Raw genomic sequence first — 12,636 nt, forward strand, 5'->3', positions numbered from 1 at the left:
GCTGACAGGGCTGCAGCTCAGTGCCATTCTGGGTTGCTATCTTTACCTCTATGCTCACAGGTAATTTTAAATTTGATTGTCAGGATTTCTATCCATATTGGAATGGTGAATTAAATGTCAGTATTTAATAGTCATGGACTATTGTGCAGTCATTAAAGCAGGTCACTACGAAGACTGGGGAGCAACATGAGAAACCATTATGTTACGTGAATGAAAGGAGGACATAGCATCTTACTGCAGTACGATAGCAGCTAACAACACTCAGCACCGTGTGAGGGAGCACCTGCCTACCCTGTGCCAGGGAGGAATGGACTCTGGACCATCAGATAAGTGCTTGTGTTTGAGAATGGGGTACACACTAGAGAGTAACAGAGCAAATGAATGTGCAATGAGGAATGACAAAAAATTATAAATAAATGGCCAAAAAGGTAATATGTAATAACAACATATGACAGTTCTATGGATACAAATAGGGCACAGTGGATTCCAAATAAGAGGGAATGGTCTAGTTGAGAATAGCCGGCTGGGGACCAACCCTGCAAATCAACAAAAGGCTAGAAGAAACACATGCAGGCCACAGCAGGGAAACAGAGGTTCCGTGTGGAGATCACCTGGGTCCCTCCTTGGGTTCAAGTCCTGGCCTCTCTGCCTACCTGTGTCGGGGAGCCTGGGCACGTTCCTTAACTTCTCTCTCAGTTTTCTGATTTGTAAAGTGGGGTTAACAGTAGCATCTACCCCTTAGGGATAAATGAACTAATGTAGGAAATCACCAAGAGCTGGTATGAGGTACCTGTTCAATAACTGTTAGCTATTATCATTGTTGTATTATTTTTTCCAGTCTTGACTTTTAAAACCAATGTATTAATATTGCACAGATAATTATAATGGCTAAATATAAATAATTTTTATGTTGATCTGGATCTTCCAATTATTGGACAGTTGTGAGTGCGTGTGTGTGTTTGTGTTAGAGGAGCAGGTCTTTTTATCTTCCTTTGGGTATGAATGGACAAGCTGTGGCCTTGGTTGTCACTGGCAGCTTTTTCATGAGGATAACCATTTTATTTTGTGAAGGCAGCCATTTTATATGCTGAGGGCAGCCATCTTATATCCCGAGGGCAGCCATCTTATATCTCGAGGGCAGCCCTCTTATGGCTCCAGGACAGCCATCTTATATCTCGAGGGCAGCCATCTTATATCCCGAGGGCGGCCATCTTACAGCCCAAGGGCGGCCATCTTATATCTTGAGGGCAGCCATCTTATATCCCGAGGGCAGCCATCTTACAGCCTGAGGGCGGCCATCTTATATCCCGAGGGCAGCCATCTTATGTCTCGAGGGCAGCTATCATGAGGATGAAGCCAGAATATGGAGAAGAGGAAAAGGGGAAGGCTGAGAAGCAGAACAGGAACCTGAACTGCATTTTTCTTAGAGCAAATCACTAAATTACAACAATTCTTCAGGCAAAGTTGAGCACTGTTGGTTTCTGTTACTTGGATCTCAATAAAATTGGACAGATAGTATACAAGGAGCAGTACTTGGGGAACTTCACTTTATGTGAGGCCTTCATGTGGCTTGTGTCACATTCCTGGCTGTCCAGGCATCAATCCTGGTTTCCTGGTGAGCTCTCTGCTGACTCCACCCAGAGCTCTCTTGCTTCTGTCTCTGCTGCAGCTTCCTCCATTCTCACACAGGGTTTCTTCTGCGTTTTCTTATTTCAGCCAGTACTGTGGAACTCTCCTGACCTTGTGGGCTTTGGGCAGAACTGCACGCCCCACTTCTCTCCTAAATTACTGGCAATGGTGATACTGAGCATCAAGGGAGAAACCTGAGCTGTTAACGTTGCTAGTGAAGCCATCATCCTCTCCACGTTCCCAGGTAGGAAACACTCCTCCCTTTTGCTCTCCACACAGTTATAAGGTCTTGTCAGTATTTTTCTTTGCACTGTGTCTCTGCACTATTTTTTCAGATATTTCTCTGTGAAAATGATGCACCAGACTCTCATCTGTCATCACTGGGATTACTGCAATTTTGCCTTGAATTTCTACAAGTTTCACATCCATGGTGGTAACTTACCTGCCTCTGTCTTATTGCCTTCACCTGCATTACCTGGGACTGCAGCCCACCGCCAGGATTCAGGTGGTTTCCAGTGAGTGAATCACATATTTTTTTGTGTGTGAATCTGTTCCCCCTACCCCATGGCTCTCAGCTGTTGGCCTTCTTTCATGTTTGGCAGGTAAAGCTGTGGAACCAGAGGTGGCTTCACTGTGATGCTATTGAAACTGAACTTTGCTTGCCTGGATCCCCTCCTAAGGTCCCGGAGGGGCCCTAGCTTTGCATTCATGTGGTCATACAAATTTGAAAATTTGCTAAACTAGGCCTGGTGTGGTGGCTCATGCTTATAATCCTAGTGCTCTGGGAGGCTGAGATGGGAGGATCATTTGAGGCCAGGAATTGAAGACCAGCCTGAGAAACATACTGAAACTTTGGCTCTACAAAATATTTTTTAAAAAATAAAAACGAGCTGAGCATGGTGTCACACACCTGTAGTCCCATCTACTTGGGAGTTTAAGGCAGGAGGATGGCTTGAGGCCAGGGTTTCGTGGCTGCAGTGAGCCATGATCATGCCGCTGCACTCCAGCCTGGGCAACAGAGCGAGATTCTATCTCTAAAAAATAAAATTAAAAAAGAAGAAAATTTGCTAAACTAGGATACGGTAATGGCAACAGTTAACACCAATGATTCCTTCCACAGAGATGTCTCCTATGTCCACACTCACCTCACATCAGGTGGTGTTGGAGAGTGTGGGAATGTTAGGAATCCCCTAAAGAGAAAAAAAAAGCAGTTGGGTTATGGATTCATTTAGTCTGTATTTAGTTATATGTATATATTCATATATATATATATATATATGCAAACTGCATATATATGCAAACCATATATATATATGCAGTTTGCAGTTACTTTCATGTAGAGCGAAATTATTCTTAGCAAGGTTCACAAGCTCATTAGTGGCAGAGTTAGGGCTGGAAATCTGGTCAGTCTGATTTCAGTGATAATGACCTTAGCGTGGCTTTCATGTGTTTAGGTCCAGAAATAGGCCTTTGATTGCTTAACTAAAAGGATAATGGTTTTGCTAGGCTTGTGCCAACACTTAGCACACCTTCCTACCTCCCTACTTGATCCCAAGAGTTTCTTGTTCACTCATCCACTGTTGCTTTTCTTAAGCCGCGTTCTATCAGATGGAATGCCTTGCTTTTGCCAAACTTTGTTTCAGCAAAATGCATGTTGCTTATGCTCTGCCCTTGGCCTGAAATGGCCTTGCCCAGACATATCTGTATGGGGACTTATTTCTTTCTGATTTGATACAAAATACCAACACTGATGAAGATAACATGAACTCACAGTGCATTATTATAATGAAGACATTGGTGATAAGCTGGTGAACAAGTGTTAGCAGTTCAAAACATATTTAACATAACTTAATAGACTAGAAACCCTGAAATGCCCCCAAATCTTTCCTACAACTCATGTATGAAATGTATTTTACAGAGATTCCCCGAACTCAATACCTTTAAAAATTTACATGATATTACCAATAAAGTTTTGTGAAGCAGAAAAAAACTTTCTTAAATGATCAATATTAAAAAACTAATTTCCTTCAATCATGCTAGATCTAAGGCTAAAAATATCTTTCTTGTTTTTTATAGAAAATAACATTATAAAGTTGTTGACATTAAAAGGCAGTGAGAGTATACAGCTAAAAATATCTGGAAAAAAGAAGATAATTATACAAATGTGTCAGCTGGTTAATTAAATATTGTTATTCTTGGTTATGTGATGCTTGTTTTATTTGTTGGTTATTTATTTAACAATTATAATTTATTGTAATTTCTCCTCTTATTCAAAACAAGAATTTATTTTTATATGTGAAATATTGTAATTTTGAGTTCTTCTGAAAACCCATCCCCAATGTACAAATGTCAGCCTGCATGCAACCTAGAATATCTTCTGGTGCAGAGCAGGGGGAGGAGGATGCTCTTCCCTAAGCATGTTTCACTGTTTCTCCGATGACGTAGCTGACGGCTGCAGCCAGCAGAGACTCTCACAAAGGCCCCCACAGCCCTTCTGGGTTCTGTCTGCAGCTCCAGATCCATGATTCTTGGGTTGGTCTGGGGAAGATAGACCTTGTCCTCTCTTGGCTTCCCTTTTCCGGCTCCAGAGGCATGAGCACAGAGTCTCCCCCTGGAAAGATTCCTGTCTCTTTCACTAACCAATTTATGTTCCTAGAGCCCGAGGGTCCCTGCCTCAGATGCCTCACCATAGCTGCTCCTGGTGACTCCACTGTGCCATCCTGATGAGTTCTGATGAGTTCCTCGTGATTGCTTGTCCACCTGTCGTCTAGTGCACACCGCAGCCAGGTTCATCCACTGACACATCATTTTCTATACATCAGATCAGGACCCAAAATCTCTGTGCCCCCTCCCTCCCACCCCGCACCACTACCATTTCCCAAAAGGAATAAAGTCCATACTTCTTAGCTTGGTATTCCAGGTCATCCACAAACTTTCCTTGTCCTGCCTTTGATGTGGAGTCACACATCCCTCTGCTGACTCCCCCTCTGACATTTCCTTCAGCCGGACAGTCTTAGTCATTGTTCCCTAATTGGTGCCATGAAAAGTAGTTTGTCTACATCTTGCCTCCTACCTGACCTTATGCTCACTGCCTTCTCCAGAGATCCACTGTGGTGAGCTCTCATGGAATGACGGGTCCACTCCCTTCTCTCAGAGGTTTACAATCTTTCGTTATCTCCATAACTACTTTGATGATGAATTTTTACTTTTATTTATTTATTTATTTTTTGACACAGAGTCTTGCTCTGTTGCCAGGCTGGAGTGCAGTGGCACGATCTCGGCTCACTGCAACCTCCACCTCCTGGGTTCAAGTGATTCTCATCCCTCAGCCTCTGGAGTAGCTGGGACTACAGGTGCAGGCGTGTGCCACCAAGCCCAGTTCATTTTTGTATTTTCAGTAGAGATGGGGTTTCACCATGTTGACCAGGCTGGTTTCAAACTCCTGACCTCAAGTGATCTGCCCGCCTCAGCCTTCCAAAATGCTGGAATTACAGGTGTGAGCCACTGTGCTTGGCCGTTATTATTACTATTTTTTTAATTAAAAAAACTTTTTTGGAGACTGAGTATCTTCCCTGTTGCCCAGGCTGGAGTCTGGTGGCACGATCAGGGCTCACTGTAGCCTCTACTTCCCAGGCTCAGGTGATCCTCCCACCTCAGCCTCCTGAGTAGCTGGGACTACAGGCATGTGCCACCATGCTTGACTAATTTTTGTACTTTTTGTAGAGATGAGATTTCACCATGTTGCCCAGGCTGTTTCAATCTCCTGGCCTCAAGCGATCCTCCCACCTTGGCCTCCCAAAGTATTGGGATCACAGGTGTGAACCACCGCATCTAGCCTGATCATGACTCTTTGAATTCCAAGACTGTGTGGCCTGAAGTGTTGTGTTTAAACAACTTTGGTATTTCTTTAGAAAGTCTATTACGTATCTAAAGAGAAAAGGATTTTCACTGATCTTTGAGCATGTCCACTTTTGCTAGACATCACTAAATAAGAAGACTTGCTAATCTGACTCTTCAAACTTTCACTGTAAGCATTTAGTATTGATTTCTATGTCCCCAATAATCTATGTATCTATCTTTACACTGCATATAGTGAAACAAGCAACTGTATATTTAATCTACTGAAAAATCTTGAAGATATGAAAAACTACGAGAGACCGGCCACAGTGGCTCATGCCTGTAATCCCCGCACTTTGGGAGGCCAAGGAGGGTGGATCACTTAAGGCCAGGAGTTCGAGACCAGCCTGGTCAACATGGCGAAACTGTCTTTACTAAAAATACCAAAAATTTTTAGCCAGGTGCACTGGTGCGTTCCTGCAGTTCCAGCTACTCAGGAGGCTGAGAATTGCTTCATCCTGGGAGGCAGAGGTTGCAGTAAGCCTAGGTCACCCTACTGCATGTGAAACTCTGTTGAAAGAAGGAAAAGAAAGAGAAAGAGAGAGAGAAATGAAGGAAGAAAGGAGGAAGGAAAGGAAAGAAAGAAAAAAATTACAAAAGAAGTTTGGGATATATGTATTGGTTCTTTTCTATTATTACTATTATTATTTTTGAGATGGAGTTTTGCACTGTTGCCCAGGCTGGAGTGTAATGGTGCAATCTCCACTCACTACAACCTCCTTCTGCTGGGTTCAAGTGATTTTCCTGCCTCAGCCTCCTGAGTAGCTGGGATTACAGGCACCTGCCACCGTGCCCCGCTAATTTTTTTGTATTTTTAGTAGAGACGGAATTTCACTATGTTGGCCAGGCTGGTCTTGAACTCGTGATCTCGTGATCTGCCCACCTCAACCTCCCAAAGTGCTGGGATTACAGGTGTGAGCCTCCATGCCTGGTGATATATGCATTGTTTCTATTTATACTCATACTGAATCAGATACCTCTGCCCCGCATGTTTTTAGCTAATAAACAAGTCCTCACCATTAGCCTACGTATATAAAGTAGAGGAACTCTACATCCTTACAGTCATTGTGCTGCTACAACCGTAAGACCCTTGGGCATGTACTGTCATGGACTGATGTTCTCTCTGATAAAGTGAGGCAGTCGAGATTTTGTTTATTCAGAGGAAATAAACAAGATAGTTTCCACATTGTAATAAGGTGTTCTCACTGTTCAACACCCACTTATGAGTGAGAACATGTGGTGTTTGGTTTTCTGTTCTTGTGTCAGTTTGCTGAGAGTGATGGTTTCCAGCTTCATCCATGTCCCTGCAAAGGACATGAACTCATCCTTTTTTATGACTGCCCAGTATTCCATGATGTATATGTGCCACATTTTCTTTATCCAGTCTATCATTGATGGGCATTTGGGTTGGTTGCAAGGCTTTGCTACTGTGAGCAGTTCCGCAATAAACATACGACTTTTATGCAGGATTCTTGTTGATTCTGCTGATGCATGTGCCTACTCACTGGAGAGAGGATTTAAGGAATCATGACTGGCCAGATCTGGGCCACATGACATCCTGGAAGCCAGGAGTAGGTGAGACCTGAAGCTGCTTTTACAAAAATTATGACAGTGAGAAAAATCTGACCTAACCATGCATGTGTCTCTACAATGGAATGATTTATAACCCCTTGGGTATATATCCAGTAATGGAATTGCAGAGTCAAATGGTATTTCTAGTTCTATTAGTCTAGACTCTCTTAATTGTTACTGAGAGAAATACATTCAGACTACCTAAAGCAAAACTAAACAAACAAACGTTACTCCCCTCAAATATAATTGGTTCATTACGGAAAAGAGGTTGCCAGATTTCAGGCATAGCTGAATCCAGGCACTGAAGTACCATCTTCAGGACTCCATATCTAACCCTGTCCTTCAGCTCTGTTCTCAGCAGTGATTTGATCCTCCAGCCATGGCAGCAAGAATGGCCACTGGCAGCCGTGGCTTATGAGGTCTTTCTAGCTTGAGAATCCTGCAGGATGGGAGGCTACCCCCTCCCCATTGTGCGTACATGTCAGTTTTCATGCAGGATTCTTGTTGGTTCTGCTGATGTATGCGCCTACTCACTGGAGAGAGCATTTAAGGAATTATGACCGGCCAGATCTGGGCCACGTGACATCCTGGAAGCCGGAGGTAGATGAGACAGGGTCTCGCTCTGTCATCAGGCTGGAGTACAGTGGCACGATCTCAGCTCACTGCAATTTTGCCTCCTGGATTCGAGCAATTCTCCTCCCTCAGCCTCCTGAGTAGCTGGGACTGTAGGCGCATGCCACCAAGCTCAGCTAATTTTTGTATTTTCAGTAGAGACGGGGTTTCACCATGTTGCCCAGGCTGGTCTCAAACTTCTGACCTTGAGCAATCTGCCCACCTCAGCCTCCTAAAGTGCCGGGATTATAGGCGTGAGCCACCGAGCTCAGCTGTTACTTTTTACATTTTTAATTAAAAAGATTTTTTTAGAGACAGACTGTCTCCAAAGCCACCTTTGCAGAAATTATGATAGTGAGAGAAATCTGATCTAACCAACTCCATCTTGCCTCTAACCTCCAAGATGTCCTCGTTCATTCTTGGGCTTAGGCCAAACTAACTTTGGGAGGAATTTAGTTTATAGTTTAACTTTGAAACAAAGATGATAACAGCCCTTCCTCAAAACAAACCTCTCTTTTGCCTGGTCACCAGATTACCTTTGTGAAACTAACAAATTAGTCACAAGATTAGAAATTATGGCTCAGGAGTTACACAGCCCCAGCCCATGAGATTCCTAACCTTCCCAGTTACTCCTGTAGATAATGTTACTATTGTGAAAGCTGAGAATGGTGTTTAAGGTGTTTTTCGGACCCTGCCTTCCAGTGGACCAGCTGGGGCTACCCAGACCAGTAAGCTCATCTGGTCTTGTGGACCCCACCCAGGAACTGACTCTGCAAGAGGGCAGCCTTGACCCCCTGTGATTTCATCTCTGACCCAGTCAGTCAGCATTCCCCTTTCCCTAGGCCCTGCCTGCCAAACTGTCTTTAAAAAATTTAGCCTCCAGAGTGTTGGGGAGGCTGATTTGGTTAATAATAAAACTCTGGTCTCCCATTTAGCTGGCTCTATGTGCATTAAACTCTCTCTATTGCAATTCCCTATCTTGATAAATCAGCTCCATCTGCACAGTGGGCAAGAGGAACTTGTGGGGCGGTTACAGCTTGGCAAATGGCACGAGAACTGTGCAGAATGGAAGACAGACTGTTCCCCCAAAGGAAGTGAATTTACTTCCTGGTATAAAGTATACGTGAAATTAGCTTTTGTGACCATGGCAGGGCGGCAGGAGGGCATTTCAGTATTTCTCCAATGGCCCCAGGAGGAGAGGCACACTCTTAAGGAATGGCTCAAGGATCCTACCTGCTTCCTTGAATGTTTGTTAAAGGGAATGTCTGTGATGTTGAGCACACGCTGTTCCTATGGCCTTGAGATGAATTTTGCTGAATAGAATAGAATTAAATTTGGAGTCTTGAAAAGTGAAACTTGTTGGGCATAATTGTTGGTTGTTAAATGTTAGCTGGAAAAACTATTATGACAAGGTTAATGAAGAAATAAAAATCACACAAGCATACACCCTGCTGGTCTAGTGTCTGTTTTTACCACCTCTGGGTCGGCAGTGCAGGGACCAGGTGAGTCCAGAGAGGCACTCTGGGCACACCACTTAAGGAGGTACTCACTCTTAGGCTCTCACAAATACAAGATCTGCTCCTGAGAGTGAGTGCCTCCTTAAATCGTTCCAACCTGGGAGACTCTCTTAAGGAAGCATTCACTCTCAGAGCTGAGTCTGCATTTTGTAAGGGCCTGGGAGTGAGCACCTCCTCAAATGTTGTTCCCTGGAACACCAGTCTGGGCTTGCCGTAGCCTGGTTGTGAATGGAACAAGGATGCTTCTTACAGATGATGGTGGGGTGCAGTGTGGCTCTTATACAAAGCTGATGTTTAAGTTGGTTGCACAAATAAAAAAAAAAAAAAAAAAAAAAAAAAAGGTCCAGAACAGAAATCAAATCCAAATATTCATCGGTTTCAAGAGCAAGCATTTCAGTGCAGAAGTCATTGCCAAAGCCGAGAGGGGGATCCAATAACAGAAGTGGTAATAGAAACTGAGTCCAGAAGATGAATGGGTCAGTGTAGAAGCCAGGTGTCAAACAGGAAAGGCAAGACCCAAACGCGTAGATCAAATCACAGCCTGCCATAAGGGGGCAGTAGACAGGATCTTCACAATTCCACACTATTTGTTGTGTAATATTTCATCATGAGAATACAGCATAATTATTTTTGGTAACAGCCTTATTGAGGTATAATGCTGTTTTGAGACAAAGCCTGCCTCTGTGACCCAGGCTGGAGTGCAGTGGCATGATCCTGGCTGACTGGAACTGTCGAAGTATAATTGACATACCATATAATTCACTCATTTAAAGTATACACTTCAGTGGTTTCTTTCTTTTTTTTATTTATTTTTTAGGCGCCAGGCTGGAGTACAGTGGCACGATCTCGACTCACTGCAATTCCCGCCTCCCGGGTTCAAGCAATTCTCCTACCTCAGCCTCCTGAGTAACTGGGACTACAGGCGCGCGCCACCACACCCAGCTAATTTTTGTATTTTTTTAGTAGAGACGAACCCCGTTGGCCAGGATGGTCTCGATCTCTTGACCTCGTGTTCTGCCCGCCTCGGCCTCCCAAAGTGCTGGGATTACAGGTGTGAGCCACCGCGCCCAGCCCACTTCAGTGGTTTCTTAGTATAATCACAGATTTGTGCAGCCGTCACCACGATATCAGAACATTTTCATCACTCCAAGAGAAACCGTACTCTTTAGTTACCACCTCCAACTGTCTGCCTCCTCTCAGCCCTAGGCAACCACTAGCATAATTCATTTGGAAATACTTGCATTGTTGATTACCTGGCTTGTTTGCACTATATCACTACCACAAGCAACGGTCCATAGGACAGCCGTAAAGGAGGCGCACATTCCTACCTTTCCCCTTGCGACCACTGCTGCTTTCAGGTGGGTCCCATCGGTGGAAGTGCTTTGCGCCTCGATGAGCCCCACGCCAGGATGGGGGTGGAGAGGAGGGTCAGGGGCAGAATCTGGATGCCAGGGTACTGAGTCCTGGAGCAATGTGAGAAGTATTTCCAGAGTGGGAGGAGGAGGTGGAACAGGTTGAGGAAGCAAGGTAGGAAAGAACTGAAAACAAAAAAACCCACAACCAAAGAATTGAGTGGAAATACTTCAATGCCCTGGTGAGTGAACAAAAGATATTTTTTAAAAGATGCCCAGTGACCAGTGCAGAGTTGGCTATGTTGCTGTGATGTGCACCCCTCTTCTCATTGCCTCCTTTCCCTTGTGCCAGTCTTCTGTGATGGCTGCGGCATTCATGAATGCTTGGAAAGGTGTGTGTGTGTGAATGGGTGCATGTGCACAGGTGTGAAGGTGCTTGTGTCAATGAAGACATTGAGTTTCCTTTCATCGTGGACAGGATGGCGGTGAGGTTGATGTGTACAGAAGCAAGAGCCCGAGGGCTGAGGTGACCATGAGAAATCGAGTCTTCTTGAAAGCCACAAAGTCCTGGCAAGGCTGTGGTGGAATTGAAGAGCTCGATTAATGCTAATTAGATCTCCTCAAGCAGCAGCAATGCCCTGGCTGGTGTCTGGATTACAGATCTTTGAGACGATATTGCTTCCAACACTAAAGATGCTGTTTCCAAAGGAACTTTTCCCAGGACTGAAATTACTGATCCAACATGAAATAAGACTTTTGTGACTTGTGAAATGTGAATGGTTTTCCCAAAGGGTTGCACCAATGTCCAGGACCTCCAGCCAATGTACATGGGTACCAGTTCTGGCACATCTGCTCCAGACACGTGACAATTCAGGAGTTAAGAGTCTTTTCCAGTTGCTGTTTTAGGTCATGTTTCAGTGACTGACGCCCTCATAGCCTTCATTTCTAAGGTAGAAAATATTTTCTCTGAGAAATTGTCACCTTCACACCAAGTCTCAAGACAGCAAGTTATGAGAATTAGGGTGACAGACTCACAGTGATTTGAGACTTCTCTTCACCTGTACTTCGCAGACACAATTCAGCCCAGATAGTCTGGAAAGACATGTTTGGAAAGTTGGAAATAGCCGGGGTAAAATCTTTATTTTCACAGGCAAAGTAAAGTGGTGGTAATGTCCAAACACATCAGGGCTGTTCATGCTTCTAAAAATGGTCTCCACTTTAGGAAGGGATATAAATTTTTAGGCTGAAGGAAATAAGTATTTTCTCATAGTCAAGCTTAATGTCATTAACTAGAAAAGTGAAGAAAGTCATAGATCTTTCTACTGTAGCTTTGCTTAATAAGACTTAGAAATAATAACTTGAACTTAATCACATATTATAGGGTTTTCTTTGCAGGAAGTTTCTTTCAGAATATAATAAATTCTTAAAGAAGAATTATACTGTGAGTAGAACAGCTTGCAGCCTGGCACTCAGCAAGTGCTTGAGAAATAATTGATGAGTGAATGAATGAACAGATGACAGATGAACCAAAAACCAAAATTAAAATCACTTCTGAAGTCGAGGATGCACTTCTCAGTAAGTAACTTTGGTTATGATGTCTCTGGTCCTTAAGGAAGACTTCTGGCTGGACACAGTGGTTCATGCCTGTAATCCCAGCATTTTGGGAGGCCAAGGCGGGTCAATCACTTGAGACCAGGAATTTGAGACCAGCCTGGCCAACATGGTGAAACCCTGTCTCTACTAAAAATACAAAAATTAGCCAGGCATGGTGGCATGCGCCTGTACTCCCAGCTACTTGGGAAGCTGAGGTGGGAGAATCGCTTGAACGCAGGAGGTGGAGGTTGCAGTGAGCCGAGACCACACCACTGCACTCCAGCCTGGGTGATAAGGTGAGACCCGTTTCAACAACAACAAAAGAGATTTCTGAGTATATATTGTCGCTTCTGCTCAGTTCCTCAGTTATAACACCGTGCTCTTTCTGGAGCCCAGTTTGATGGTCTTAATTTAAATTATGCCAATAACAAGCATCTTTGAGGAAGCCAATTGATAACACAAAT

Source organism: Sapajus apella, unplaced genomic scaffold (genome assembly GCF_009761245.1).
Source record: "Sapajus apella isolate SASKATOON/1434 unplaced genomic scaffold, GSC_monkey_1.0 scaffold10, whole genome shotgun sequence".
Lineage (NCBI taxonomy): Eukaryota > Metazoa > Chordata > Mammalia > Primates > Cebidae > Sapajus > Sapajus apella.